This window comes from Sinocyclocheilus grahami, unplaced genomic scaffold, assembly GCF_001515645.1.
Source record: "Sinocyclocheilus grahami isolate Dianchi unplaced genomic scaffold, SAMN03320097.WGS_v1.1 scaffold2247.1, whole genome shotgun sequence".
NCBI lineage: Eukaryota > Metazoa > Chordata > Actinopteri > Cypriniformes > Cyprinidae > Sinocyclocheilus > Sinocyclocheilus grahami.
In genome coordinates this window covers 19,060-32,898 of record NW_015507426.1, presented here as the reverse complement: position 1 = coordinate 32,898, position 13,839 = coordinate 19,060, and positions in this window count along the sequence as shown.

Here is a 13,839-nt window from a genome sequence, read left to right as displayed (position 1 = left end):
AAGTTACTTTTAAAAGTAATGCATTACAATATTGCGTTACTCCATAGTAGTAGTAGTAGTATACTTTATTGTCCTCAAGAGGAAAATTGTTATGGACTACATGTTGTTGCAGACATACAATAAACATATAAAAAACAAAATTAAATAAAATCATGAAAATAAAATCAAGATGAACTCTTGTTGTACAACCGCACCGATACAGGTACAAAGGAATTCTTATATTGATTTAACTTACACATTGGGATTCTATATCTTCTACCAGAGGGAAGTAGTTCATATTGTAAATACAAGAAATGAGTTTGATCACCAAGAATCCTCTCTACCTGATTAAGAACACATTCCTCATATAAAACTTGAAGGTTACATCTTCTGATTTCTCTCAGCATGGGGACAGGAGAGCTGTCAATCAATAAATTGAAAAAAAAGTAACTTGCATCACTTATTTGAAAAAGTAACTCAGTTATTCTCTTGTAAATTAAAAAGTAATGCGTTACTTTACTAGTTACTTGAAAATAGTAATCTGATTACGTAACTCGCGTTACTTGTAATGCGTTACCCCCAACACTGCATATTACTAATCAAAAATTAAGTTTTCATATATTAACAGTAGGAAATTCACAAAATATCTTCATGAAACATGATCTTTACTTAATATCCTAATGATTTTTGGCATAAAAGAAAAATCTATAATTGTGACCCATACAATGTATTTTTTTAGCTATTGCTACAAATATCCCCCAGCGACTTAAGACTGCTTTTGTGCTCCAGGGTCACATATTATAATCTACATCCTAAACCTGATTCATATATATATATATATATATATACTTTTATTTATTTAATTAGTGCTCTGTATACCTGTCTATCCATTAAACCTTTTCCTAAAATATCTTCATGTGTCATTCTTTCCTCCCCAAAGTGACTAAATAATATGTCAGGATATACACTATATTTACCACACCTAAAAAGCACATGATTTACATTTTCAGATACACCACATACATCGCATAACCCATTTTCATGTAAACCTGCCAGTGTTGATTTCTCTTGTGTGCATTTTGTTGTGAAAAATAGTTTGTAGTCAGTGTATTAAGCGAGGTACGAAGAATGGACTCCAGGGGCCCGTTCTTCGTACGTCGCTAACTCAGTTAGCTGGATTTGATTGTTGATGATTTGGCATGATCTTGGATTGGTTGGTTCTTCGAAGAAGTTGCTGTCATAGCAATACTGATACTTAAAATCTGTCCCAGCCACTACTACTTTATTACAAGAGTACCCACTGATCCAGGGACAGTAATTTACAATAATAATAATTAAAAAATTAATAAAAACAATAGTATAATGTTGTGTAGTCATCATCTATAACACTATAGACACAGCCAGGTTTACTCATTGAAAAATGTATTCGTGATGAAATAATTACTTTATAATTGTACATCTGCCCTTTTCGGGGAACACGAGAACACGCACTAATCTTAGACAACTTAATCCAGATATTTTAATCAAATCTGTAAATTCGTTTGAAGAACCAAATTAGCCAGAGATCAGTTATCATGATTACTAGATCTGGGGCACGTTTTGCTACGGTTTCCGGGTTGAACCTAATACTCACAATAAAAATAATAAGGTCATATAGATCATAACACAGTCTCGGAGGTAAGAAGTGGATTATCCTTCACCTGAAATGTTTGTCTTTTCATCCTGAAATGCGAGGCAAATGTTGGATCACAATAATTAGGAACCACAGTTTCCACAAATCCTTTCACTCGATTGGGATGTTCTCTTTTATTCTAGATGGCAAGGGCAGTGACTGTTACATCGAGCGTATTTTGCAGTATTAAACACGTATTTATACCGATTTCATCAGGCTCCGAAAATTCTTCAAACAGAACACAAAGAATGGCCTTCTCAGCTGCCATAGCTGCAACTCTTGCGTCATCAGAACAGGGTGTCCGACACACCACCGTTTCCGTTTAAAAAACGTTTTGCACCGTTTTGTCGGGGCTGAACGCAGCCCTGGAATCTTTCACCACGATCAGCAATGCAGCGATTGGCTGGCGTCAAAACAGCAACGTAATGACATCATAATTAAAAAAGACACCTGACGAAAAACTTGACAAATTAAGGACCTTTATAAGGAAACAGCCAAGCAAAGAAACCTAGACAAATGTTATAATAGATAAACAAAATGTGCACTGTTTTTATTTTATTATTATTCCCAATTATTTATATTCACAAGTTCTTGTAGACTATTTATACAGGCTTTACATTTTAATGTAAATTCATTTAATTGAATCTTTGAAACAGATTTGTTACATGACAGCATTAATTAAAGTCAAGATCAAGTTATCTGAATCTCCTGCGTTCCATCAAGCCACTCCCATAATAGCTGTCACCACTCAAATTAAAGGGCACCTATTATGCCCCTTTTACAAGATGTAATATAAGTCTCTGGTGTCCCCAGAATGTGTCTGTTAAGTTTCGGCTCAAAATACCCCACAGATCATTTATTTTATCATTTTGAAAATGCCTATTTTGAGTGGAAGCAGAAACAGGCTGTTTTAGTGCATGTTTCTTTAAATGCAAATGAGCTGCTGCTCCCCGCCCCCTTTTCCAGAATAGAGCTGTCTTTACAGCTTTTAACTTCTAAAAAACATCTGTATGGTTTTGATTATCATGTCTATTGTGCTGAAATCATGCATTTTAAAGCCATATTATTTTAAACTTCTGATATACATTTTTCTGAGCACACAAATCTGAAGCACACCACAGAAAGCGTGCTGTCACACATCATGTGTTCTCTTTCACACACACGTTTATGTTAAAAACACGCATAAGTTACAAAACACAGTCAGTTATATCTGTGAAGTTCCACAGCTGGGGAAAAAATCGCATGCTTATATTAGATCTGTGTATTAAGTGACAGCAGCATAATATCAAAGACTATAAAAATACAAAGACTGTTCACTCCTATACTTATGAATGGGAGAAACTGCAACGCGCAATATGGTGGGATAGTCCCACCTTCTAAATGAAAGAGCCAATCGTTGATTGGTAAAGTCATTGCGTCACTGCAGCGGCCGTTAGAAGCTCCGGTTCCCATAGAAACCAGAGGCTAGAGCAGCCGATGCACATGCGCAGTCATGAGCGCGTTGGAACTACGCATGCGTATTGGCTAGTCTAGCCTGAAAAATAGGCTTTTTAAACGTTATTTGAGCATAAGAAACAACATTCATGGGGCAGTTCTGTCACGAATCCGGTCTATAAACTTCCGTTCACTCACCACCAGAGGTCTCACACTACACTCATCTTGTTACACATTACCCTGGACTACATTTCCCATGCTCCATTGCACTAATCACAAGCTCACCTGAAACCAATCACACACAGCCGCTACCAATAACACACACTATATAAATCAGTCTCACACCACCATTCAAGGCCGAGTATTGTTTAGCGTGTATCACTTTTTCATAGTCTTGCCTGTTTTCCTGGTTCCTGCTTCTTGCCACGTATCTTGGATTAACCCTTTGCTTGACTATTTATACAGGCTTTACATTTTAATGTAAATTCATTTAATTGAATCTTTGAAACAGATTTGTTACATGACAGCATTAATTAAAGTCAAGATCAAGTTATCTGAATCTCCTGCGTTCCATCAAGCCACTCCCATAATAGCTGTCACCACTCAAATTAAAGGGCACCTATTATGCCCCTTTTACAAGATGTAATATAAGTCTCTGGTGTCCCCAGAATGTGTCTGTTAAGTTTCGGCTCAAAATACCCCACAGATCATTTATTTTATCATTTTGAAAATGCCTATTTTGAGTGGAAGCAGAAACAGGCTGTTTTAGTGCATGTTTCTTTAAATGCAAATGAGCTGCTGCTCCCTGCCCCCTTTTCCAGAATAGAGCTGTCTTTACAGCTTTTAACTTCTAAAAAACATCTGTATGGTTTTGATTATCATGTCTATTGTGCTGAAATCATGCATTTTAAAGCCATATTATTTTAAACTTCTGATATACATTTTTCTGAGCACACAAATCTGAAGCACACCACAGAAAGCGTGCTGTCACACATCATGTGTTCTCTTTCACACACACGTTTATGTTAAAAACACGCATAAGTTACAAAACACAGTCAGTTATATCTGTGAAGTTCCACAGCTGGGGAAAAAATCGCATGCTTATATTAGATCTGTGTATTAAGTGACAGCAGCATAATATCAAAGACTATAAAAATACAAAGACTGTTCACTCCTATACTTATGAATGGGAGAAACTGCAACGCGCAATATGGTGGGATAGTCCCACCTTCTAAATGAAAGAGCCAATCGTTGATTGGTAAAGTCATTGCGTCACTGCAGCGGCCGTTAGAAGCTCCGGTTCCCATAGAAACCAGAGGCTAGAGCAGCCGATGCACATGCGCAGTCATGAGCGCGTTGGAACTACGCATGCGTATTGGCTAGTCTAGCCTGAAAAATAGGCTTTTTAAACGTTATTTGAGCATAAGAAACAACATTCATGGGGCAGTTCTGTCACGAATCCGGTCTATAAACTTCCGTTCACTCACCACCAGAGGTCTCACACTACACTCATCTTGTTACACATTACCCTGGACTACATTTCCCATGCTCCATTGCACTAATCACAAGCTCACCTGAAACCAATCACACACAGCCGCTACCAATAACACACACTATATAAATCAGTCTCACACCACCATTCAAGGCCGAGTATTGTTTAGCGTGTATCACTTTTTCATAGTCTTGCCTGTTTTCCTGGTTCCTGCTTCTTGCCACGTATCTTGGATTAACCCTTTGCTTGCTGTTTCGGACTGTGTTTGCTCCTCGCCTGGCCTTATGCTCACGATTACGGATTACCCCTCTTGTCAAGCCCTCTGAATTACGTTTGCTGTCGTCTGACTCAAGCCCGTTTAGGATTGCTCTTTTGTCTTGCCTGTGCCATACCTGTCTGCTGTTGTTCGACCCTGAAATGAAAGAGCCAATCGTTGATTGGTAAAGTCATTGCGTCACTGCAGCGGCCGTTAGAAGCTCCGGTTCCCATAGAAACCAGAGGCTAGAGCAGCCGATGCACATGCGCAGTCATGAGCGCGTTGGAACTACGCATGCGTATTGGCTAGTCTAGCCTGAAAAATAGGCTTTTTAAACGTTATTTGAGCATAAGAAACAACATTCATGGGGCAGTTCTGTCACGAATCCGGTCTATAAACTTCCGTTCACTCACCACCAGAGGTCTCACACTACACTCATCTTGTTACACATTACCCTGGACTACATTTCCCATGCTCCATTGCACTAATCACAAGCTCACCTGAAACCAATCACACACAGCCGCTACCAATAACACACACTATATAAATCAGTCTCACACCACCATTCAAGGCCGAGTATTGTTTAGCGTGTATCACTTTTTCATAGTCTTGCCTGTTTTCCTGGTTCCTGCTTCTTGCCACGTATCTTGGATTAACCCTTTGCTTGCTGTTTCGGACTGTGTTTGCTCCTCGCCTGGCCTTATGCTCACGATTACGGATTACCCCTCTTGTCAAGCCCTCTGAATTACGTTTGCTGTCGTCTGACTCAAGCCCGTTTAGGATTGCTCTTTTGTCTTGCCTGTGCCATACCTGTCTGCTGTTGTTCGACCCTGCCTGTGTTTTTGACTATGTTTATTAATAAAAGCTTGCACATGGATACGCATGCCTCTCGTCTCGTCAGCTCCGCAACAAGTTCATTTCAGATTTTGTTGCTGATTTGAAATATGTAATTATTGCGAGTTCAGCGAGCAGTTTTTGAGATTTCAGGATTCCCCCATTCATTTAGATAGGACTTGGTCTTGTTTGAGCTGTCAGGAGGCGTTGCAAATCTGGCGGCTGAGTGAACGGACTTTCCTTGAAAGGGACTTTGGTAATCTACAGAACCTATACTGTGGTCTGCTCTGTTAATATGACCCAAACAATAAAATAAAAGCAGAAAATCCCTCACTGCTCTGGACTGAATAACATCTATAACTTGAATGAGAAGACATTTCTTACTTGAATGTTGCTTTTAAATGCTCTAGTGTGAAGATTCAGTAAACATGGCAGATTGTGTGCGGCTCACTCAGGACGGGGTCTCTGCTAATACGGCAGTCTGTCAACAGTGGGAGGGTCTTGTAAAATGTGATGTCACATTTTATGGATTCTGAGAATGGCTTGTTCTGAGACGCTTATGATTTATGGGGATTTTAAAAAAAAAAGGAGAAGGTGGATTTTTATTTTTAATTAAATGACGTCAAGGCACACATGATCCAAATTGGCCGGTATGCTTTCTCCAATGGTTGCGGACCTTGGCATCTTCCAATAATAAGACCTTCTCTGGTTCAGTTTCCTTGTTTCCCCCTCAGCGTCCATGCGCTCAACATCATGACAAAATGACACGATGTTACTTTGCTTCTAGTTTATAATTGAGCATTTAGCCAGTAACATGACATTAAGACTTTTAGAAAAAGTTACAAAAAAGTATTTAATGTGTTAAAAATGCATTCATTTAGTGATACATGATTACATTTTGATATTTTTATTTGCCAGAATGGATCTGTCATAAATGACCAAAAGCTGAAAAGCATATATATGTATAGGCAAAAGCCACATATGACAGCTCTAGGCATGTAAATACGTCAGCCATTTTGAACAAGGTCAACGTGCCACTCGCAGTAAAAATCAACGAGTTTCCCAAGATACCACAACTGTCACGAATCCGGTTCATGAACTTTCCAATTCATTGACTCTCACACTACACACTGTTGCACATCACCCCGGACTACATTTCCCATCATGCATTGCACTGATTGCACTCAGCACGAATTGCACACACCTGTTTACACTGATTGCACCCAGCTGTTTCATATCACTCCCTCACTATTTAACACTCACTCTGATCCCTTCCCTCTGCCGAGTATTGTTTCAGCGTTTATCACTCTCCTAGAGATAGCTACCTTACGGAGCCCTAGTCATTAGCCCTAGTCATTAGCCCTAGTCATTAGCCCTAGTCCTAGTCATTAGCCTTAGCCTTAGCCCTAGTCATTTGCCTTAGTCATTAGCCTTAGCCCTAGTCTTAGCTTTAGCCTTAGCCCTAGCCCTAGCCTAGCTGTTTTCCCGGTTTCTGATCTTCGCCTGGTTTCCTGGATTTCTCCCTTAGTCTTGCCCCTTCTGACTCTGTCTGCCCATCGTCGACCCACGCTAGCCCTAGGACTGTTCTTGTGTCTTGCCCACCATATACCTGTCTGCCTCTGTTTAACCCTGCCTGCTTCATGACCACGTCTCTGTCTTCTCCACAATAAAGCCTTGCAGATGGATCCGCACGTCTCACATCTCGTCAGTTCTGTAACAGAAACATTGTGCAGCCTCTGATTGTAAAAAACGCCAAGAATTAAATTCCCAAAGAAATGGAATAACCTTTCACAGGTGCAGGGGCAGATCTAGAAAATAATTTTTATGGTGGCAAAGGGATGGCATGGGGTTTATGAGGGGTGGCAACACCAAAGCAAGCCCCCATGCATAGTTTTTGGGGATTTATGCTCTGACATACACAGTTGTGTTCACAAATATTGTATTACCATTAAGTAATCATCTATACTGTTTCAAATGAAAAATAAATAACATTTCAATATCCCTCATGGCACCAAGTCAATACACAACATAAAAACTTGAACATGTTATAAATGTTTCTGAGCTTGTATCACCAAAGAAGACATGTGATTCTATTAAAATTACATAGGCTACTTAGATGGTATAAATCACGTTTAGTGCAAGTTTAAGAGCAATAAAATCTTTTGAATTTCCTAACATTAGAAAGAAATACAATAATATCAAAGCACTGAAACTGGATCCGTTTTGTGAAAACGTTTGATTTTCTGTTATTAACAGAGGTGGAAATGTCTGTAATCACCCAGAACAAACTCTATCAACCACATACTCTACCTACACCACAGCAACTGCATAGCAAGAGCCTAGCAACCACCCAGAATTTTTTCAGGTTTTTTTCAACTGCTTACACACATTTTCAAAACTTTGCACACAAATCCAAGAATTGCACACACAAAATGCAAAATGCCTCACATCTCTTGCAAAATGAAGCACATCTCAAAAGCAAACATTTGCAAACACCTTTGCCATAATATTAATTCCTGTTAGATTTTTGTTACATAAAAAATTGCGTTTTGCAAAAAGTGTTACATTTTTAAAATGTTTTTCTTTTATTTCAGTTGATTTCATCTAATGCCGAGTTCACACTGCACGATTTTCAAACTCGTCGGATCGCCGTTGTTTTCACACTGCGTGACTATCAAGGCCACACAAGCCAATATCAATTCACTTAAATGTAGATGCCAAGGTCCGTGAATCTACCATTGGAGAAAGCGTAAACAGCCAACTTGGATCACGTGTTCCTTGATATCTAATCATATTACAGCCATTATGTCATTTAATTTCAGTAAGAGTTATCCTACTTCTACCTGTAATAATATAAACTTAAGTGTAAACTCTTAAAATGTATCAATCAAAATGGATGTTTAATGGAAAACATGTCAGAAATTAACCAATAGACTGTAGTAGATTTATTAAATGAGAAGCTGATTTCTCACAAAAGCAGTTTATTAAGCATACTGAATCCATTGACATCCATTAAAAAAAACAGCCTCTGGACTGTCCTGCCTACCGAAGCATTACGGGGTTACCCCCTTTTTTTTTGTTGCTAACATTGGTTTCAAGTGGCTTTGGCATTATAAAAATACCAAGACGGTGCATAGAAACAGCCAGTGTTTCGAGGTTGACAAGGTTGAAAGTGGGAATATCCAAGTTGAAATGTCCTACTTCCAATTCATGTTTTTGAGTCAATTATGGCAAAAAAAATAAAAAAAAATAAAATGCAGCCATTTGTTTTGAAAACAGCTGACAAAAAGCAAAAATTAATGTACTACTTTATAAACTTAATGTCTAATGTTTTTAAGTTTGACATATGCTCGTGGGAAGCAGTGATGTCAAATGTTGCGTCACGCTGAGGTCGGGGTTGATCGATCTATCCAAAGTTCATAGGTTGAACTTCAAGTGGCCTTCCAGACATTATTTCCAAGTAGAAGGTCTGATTTCGAGTTGTCTCTAACACGTGTTTTTTTAACACTATTTGAGCATAAAGTACAACATTTATGGGACAGTTCATGTCAGATTTTATTCATGTTTGACTTGAAATAATATTTAAATGTGAGTGTGGAAAGCAATTTTTGAGATTTTATGAGCAGATAGGATAAGTAATTTTAAAAAAGAAGAAGAAGAAATCCAGAAAACTTCACAAACATTATAAATGAACCACAAAGATTATAATTTGAAGACAAAAATGCATGACATGACACCTTGAAAGCTGCTTTCTGGAATACACAGCAACTCTGTACTGCTCTCTAGTGGTAGCTGCTCGACTCCGGCAAAGTAATGTGGAGAGAAAAAGGCATCAGTGAATGCATGCATGCTACTTGATCCACAAATGCAATTCAATAATTCAATAAAGATGAATCTGTATTTGATTTGAAATTTTTTTCTTTGGGTGCATGTAGATATTTAAGACACATTTGTGCTAAAGGGAACACTTATATACATGTACGTGTCTCTGTACAGAGCGCTGAACATTAATTGAATGACTTCACTGACACAAGACAAAGTGATAAAGAGCGATATCACATGGCTACGAGTGTGATATTGTGTTATACAACAGTCTGATGGCAAAAGTATGTAAATAAAATAAAATAACAACCACTGAGTGTCTTAAAAACCCCTTTTGTGTGCAGAACTTCCTTCCACCATGGATTCAAATCTCAACTTGACAGTTGGGTTGCTTCATTTTATTTTATTATGTAAAGTAGAGTATTATTAGTGAAAGAGATAGACTGAGTGAACGTGATTACCTCAATCTGATACAGCATTCATTTTTCAGCTCATGGGCAGTGCTAGGGAGGGGCTAGCAGGTGCTTCAGCACCTCAATAAAGACCAAATCACCCCCACAGCACCACAAAACATTTTTTTTTTTTGGAAGCAATTATATACAGGCTTTATTATAAGGCGCCCTGTCTATAAATAGATGTTTGGAAACCAGCAAAGCTGGTTCCAAAGCTTCCAGTCTGGATGGTTTGACCAATCTGACTGGCTGAAGTATTCTTTTGATAAGGATGCAGCATTTTTCTTTTCATGCAGACATTTTGCCGCTGAGGGGTGGCAATGTTCACTATTTTCACTATTCAGTGTTCACTATTTCTGGATTCCAGAACTGGCGTAAAGCACAGCAGAGTTTCAAAGCACATAATGTTAGTGCTGCACATAAGTTTTCTATGGAGGCATGGTGTGAATTTAAACAGATGATGCAAGGTGGCTAAAAACACTGAACATTATTGATAAGGGACATTCTAAAGAGGTCGAAGAAAATCAGCACTGTAGGCTGCGGTGGAGTTTGCGCTATTCACGTCAGGGCATTGCTCAGTGTGGCCACAAAGAGTCAGCGAGGCAACCACTGCATTTTAATAATGATCCAAACAAAGATGCTGCATACATGCAACATGAGCAGTTTTTAATCTAATTGGATTGTATAATTTTTAAATTTGAAGCAAAAACAGAATGGTTTGACCAGTTTTGTGAAACTATACATAAAAATATCTGCATGAAACAGAAACAGCAGACGAGCTGAATGAGACGCAGATCCACTTTCTGCCAGCAGGTTGCGCTTCACTTATGAACTTTAATATGCATTATACAGAGGCAAGATGAAAAGAAAAAATGCTATCTAAACTTTTCTAAAGACAGTAAGTTCCCCTCAGACATGGATTCATATAAACTCCTACACCTGAATAAATCGCGATTTGTTTAGCATCTCAACCGATTTGAATCGTCACATATTTGAATCGATTTTCAACCGGCTCGCGGTTAATCGTTACATCTCTAGAACTGTGGGATGCTGGTTGTTTTGCTTTAATTGTAGACAAAAGTAAAGACATAAGTAAAAAAGAACAGATTTCGGTAGTAGTCCGCTACCTACATGCTGGGAATGTTGAGTTTTTTTTTTTTTATTGTGCAAATGCTCTACAATTTTGTTTTCTGGTTCAGTGGTCCATGACCTTTTCAAGAAAAAAACAGAAGGAGCTTGAACCATCTGAACGGCCAGTCAGGTTGAAGAAACTTAGTGAAACACATTGGTCATGTCAGCACTCTGCGTTGTGGACAATTATAAAAATCACTTCCCGCCATGCTGGCCACTTTGCAGGATCAACGACACAAATATGAGGCAAAAAACAGATGCCAGGGCAATGCAGAGCCTTATCGACCAACAGTTTGTTTTGCCCCTCATTTTATTTGAGGACATTTTCTGTCACCAAATTTGCTTCAAATCAGCTACAGTCACCCAATTTGGACATCTCCTCAGCAAATGATCTGATCCAATCTGTCGTCACAGCTCTATCCGAAAAACATTCAGAGGAATACTGGAGCGACATACAAAACCATGCAAATAAACTGTGTGCCAAGGCTGGTTTAGCACCAGGGAGCATACAGTACCACCACAAAGGAGAGAAGCCCGACAACAAAGCCAGCGAATTATGGACTTTATTGTTGAGGCTCCTGTACACCACGCTCACACCTTCTGATGATTTGCGCACTGACTGCTTTTATCAAGTAGTTGACAGGCCGATCAGTGAATTGGCAAGACGCTTCTCTAAAGATGCCGACGATATGATGATGGGGGTCTCAGCCCTCAGCCCACAACACAAGTCATTTTTAGACAATCAGTGTCTATTGCCCAAGGCACAGTTTTACGGCATCACTGAAGAAAATTTAAATGCAGAGGCACCAAGTCTGCCGTTTGCTTTAAAGAAAAACAAAACAGGGACATTCGATTAAAAACACTGAATTGCTGTTTTTTATGGAACCATATAATGATGTGTTTATGGACTTGCAAAAACTCCTCACCTTCTCCAAATTCCTGAAACCTTAGGATAATGCCAGTTCAATAAACTGGTCAATTGTCACTAACTATGCAAATTGCATGCAAATGCTGACAAGCCTGTGGGCAGTATATAATGCAGTGAGAGCGACATTTGCCTCAGAATCTTCTCCTTCATGCTGCCATTGTCGAAGATGCACCAGAGGATACTAAAACTTCTTCACCGGATCCGATAACCACCGTCTGTTGACTTTGCGTGGGCCCATTGACCTGCTGACCCGCATGTGCACTACATCGCCTGCCTGGGCTTGGCCCATGCTGAGGCTGCGTTCTCTGAGTCCAACTGCATGCACTCAAGCTGACTTGCTCCTGCGGGTTTTGAGGGCTCGGAGGAACATTGCTTGTGGCCTTACAGGTATGTGGCCCACTGCCGCTAGCTAGCCACCTTGGTTCTGGATAATCGAGAGAGGCTGGTGTTTCCCCTTAGTGAATCCCCCCAGGAGGGACCTGCTGTCTTAATCGAATGGCTCGCTACACTCTTAAAAATAAAGGTGCTTCACGATGCCATAGAAGAACCTTTTTGTCTAAATGGTTCCATAAAGAACCTTTAACATCTGAAGAACCTTTCGGTTTCACAAAAGGTTCTTTGTGGCGAAAGAAGGTTCTTCAGATTATAAAAAGGTAAGAAAGAAATGGTTATTTAAAGAACCTTTGACTGAATGGTTCTTTGTGGAATCAAAAATGGTTCTTCTATGGCATCGCTTGAAGAACCTTTTGAAGCACCTTTATTTTTAAGAGTGTATGGCACCCCAGCCCAGAGCTGTGGAGCCTTTATGTGTGGGTTCGCTACTTCATGGGTCCTAGAGGGGCAAAGAGCCCTGCCTCCCCATGTGCTTGGCATGCTCACTGAGCCTCATGCACCTTCTACTAGGCGTCTGTATGCTCTTAAATGGGAAATTGTTGCTGCAATAGAGATATCGACCCATATGTTGAGGGCTACTGTCTCCTCATGGGCCTGGTCTAAGATCACAGCTATTTGGAATATAGACTTTGCAGCCGGCTAGTCCTCTCAGAATACTTTCGCTAGGGTTTACAAATTGGATGCGCTATCCTTGGCGTCTGAAGTGCTTTCAGTGAGTCATTAATCTCATTTATTCTTCTAGCTTATTGAAATGTTTGTTACTGCTTATAGCTGTTGACACTGTGCAGGTCTATGTACATTTTTATATGTGCTTCTGTACCAGTTTGTCACCACGTATAGCTGTTGACACTGCTCAAGCCTATGTACATTTTTATATGTGCTTTTATACCAGTTTATTACCGCTTATAGCTGTTGACATCGTAGGCAGAATTTTATTTTGGGGCAGGCCTGGGCAAAAATGAGCGGGCACTAGTAACTAACGAACGGTGCTGAACTCAATATTCAGGTCATTTCAGTCTTCTTTTCTTTGATCCAATTGAAAAATAAACTGTAGAACACAGTGGAAGACACGCATAGTAAAACATCCCTTCTCCATCACGAACTTGCCCATTGTCAGCATAACCTAAAATCCAGTGGCGGGCCGTGCATTTTACACCGAGGCCTTCAGTGGGTGTTTAGGCCAGCAGAGAAGGCTTTGCTGGCCCTGACGGCCCACCACTCCTAAAATCATTCACAATAGTCCCAATCCCTAAATACTGTTGCAGATTACAGTAAGTTACTCAAACTATAATTTTAGACACTGTGTACTGTTGTAATTGTTGTAATTGTGTGCTGTTCCCAGCATGCATTGCAGAATGATTTTTTTTTTGATTGTCACCAATGTTGAGATTCATAAGCTGAATGTTGATGTCTGTATGTGTTTAAATTCTGCCATAGTTCAAAACT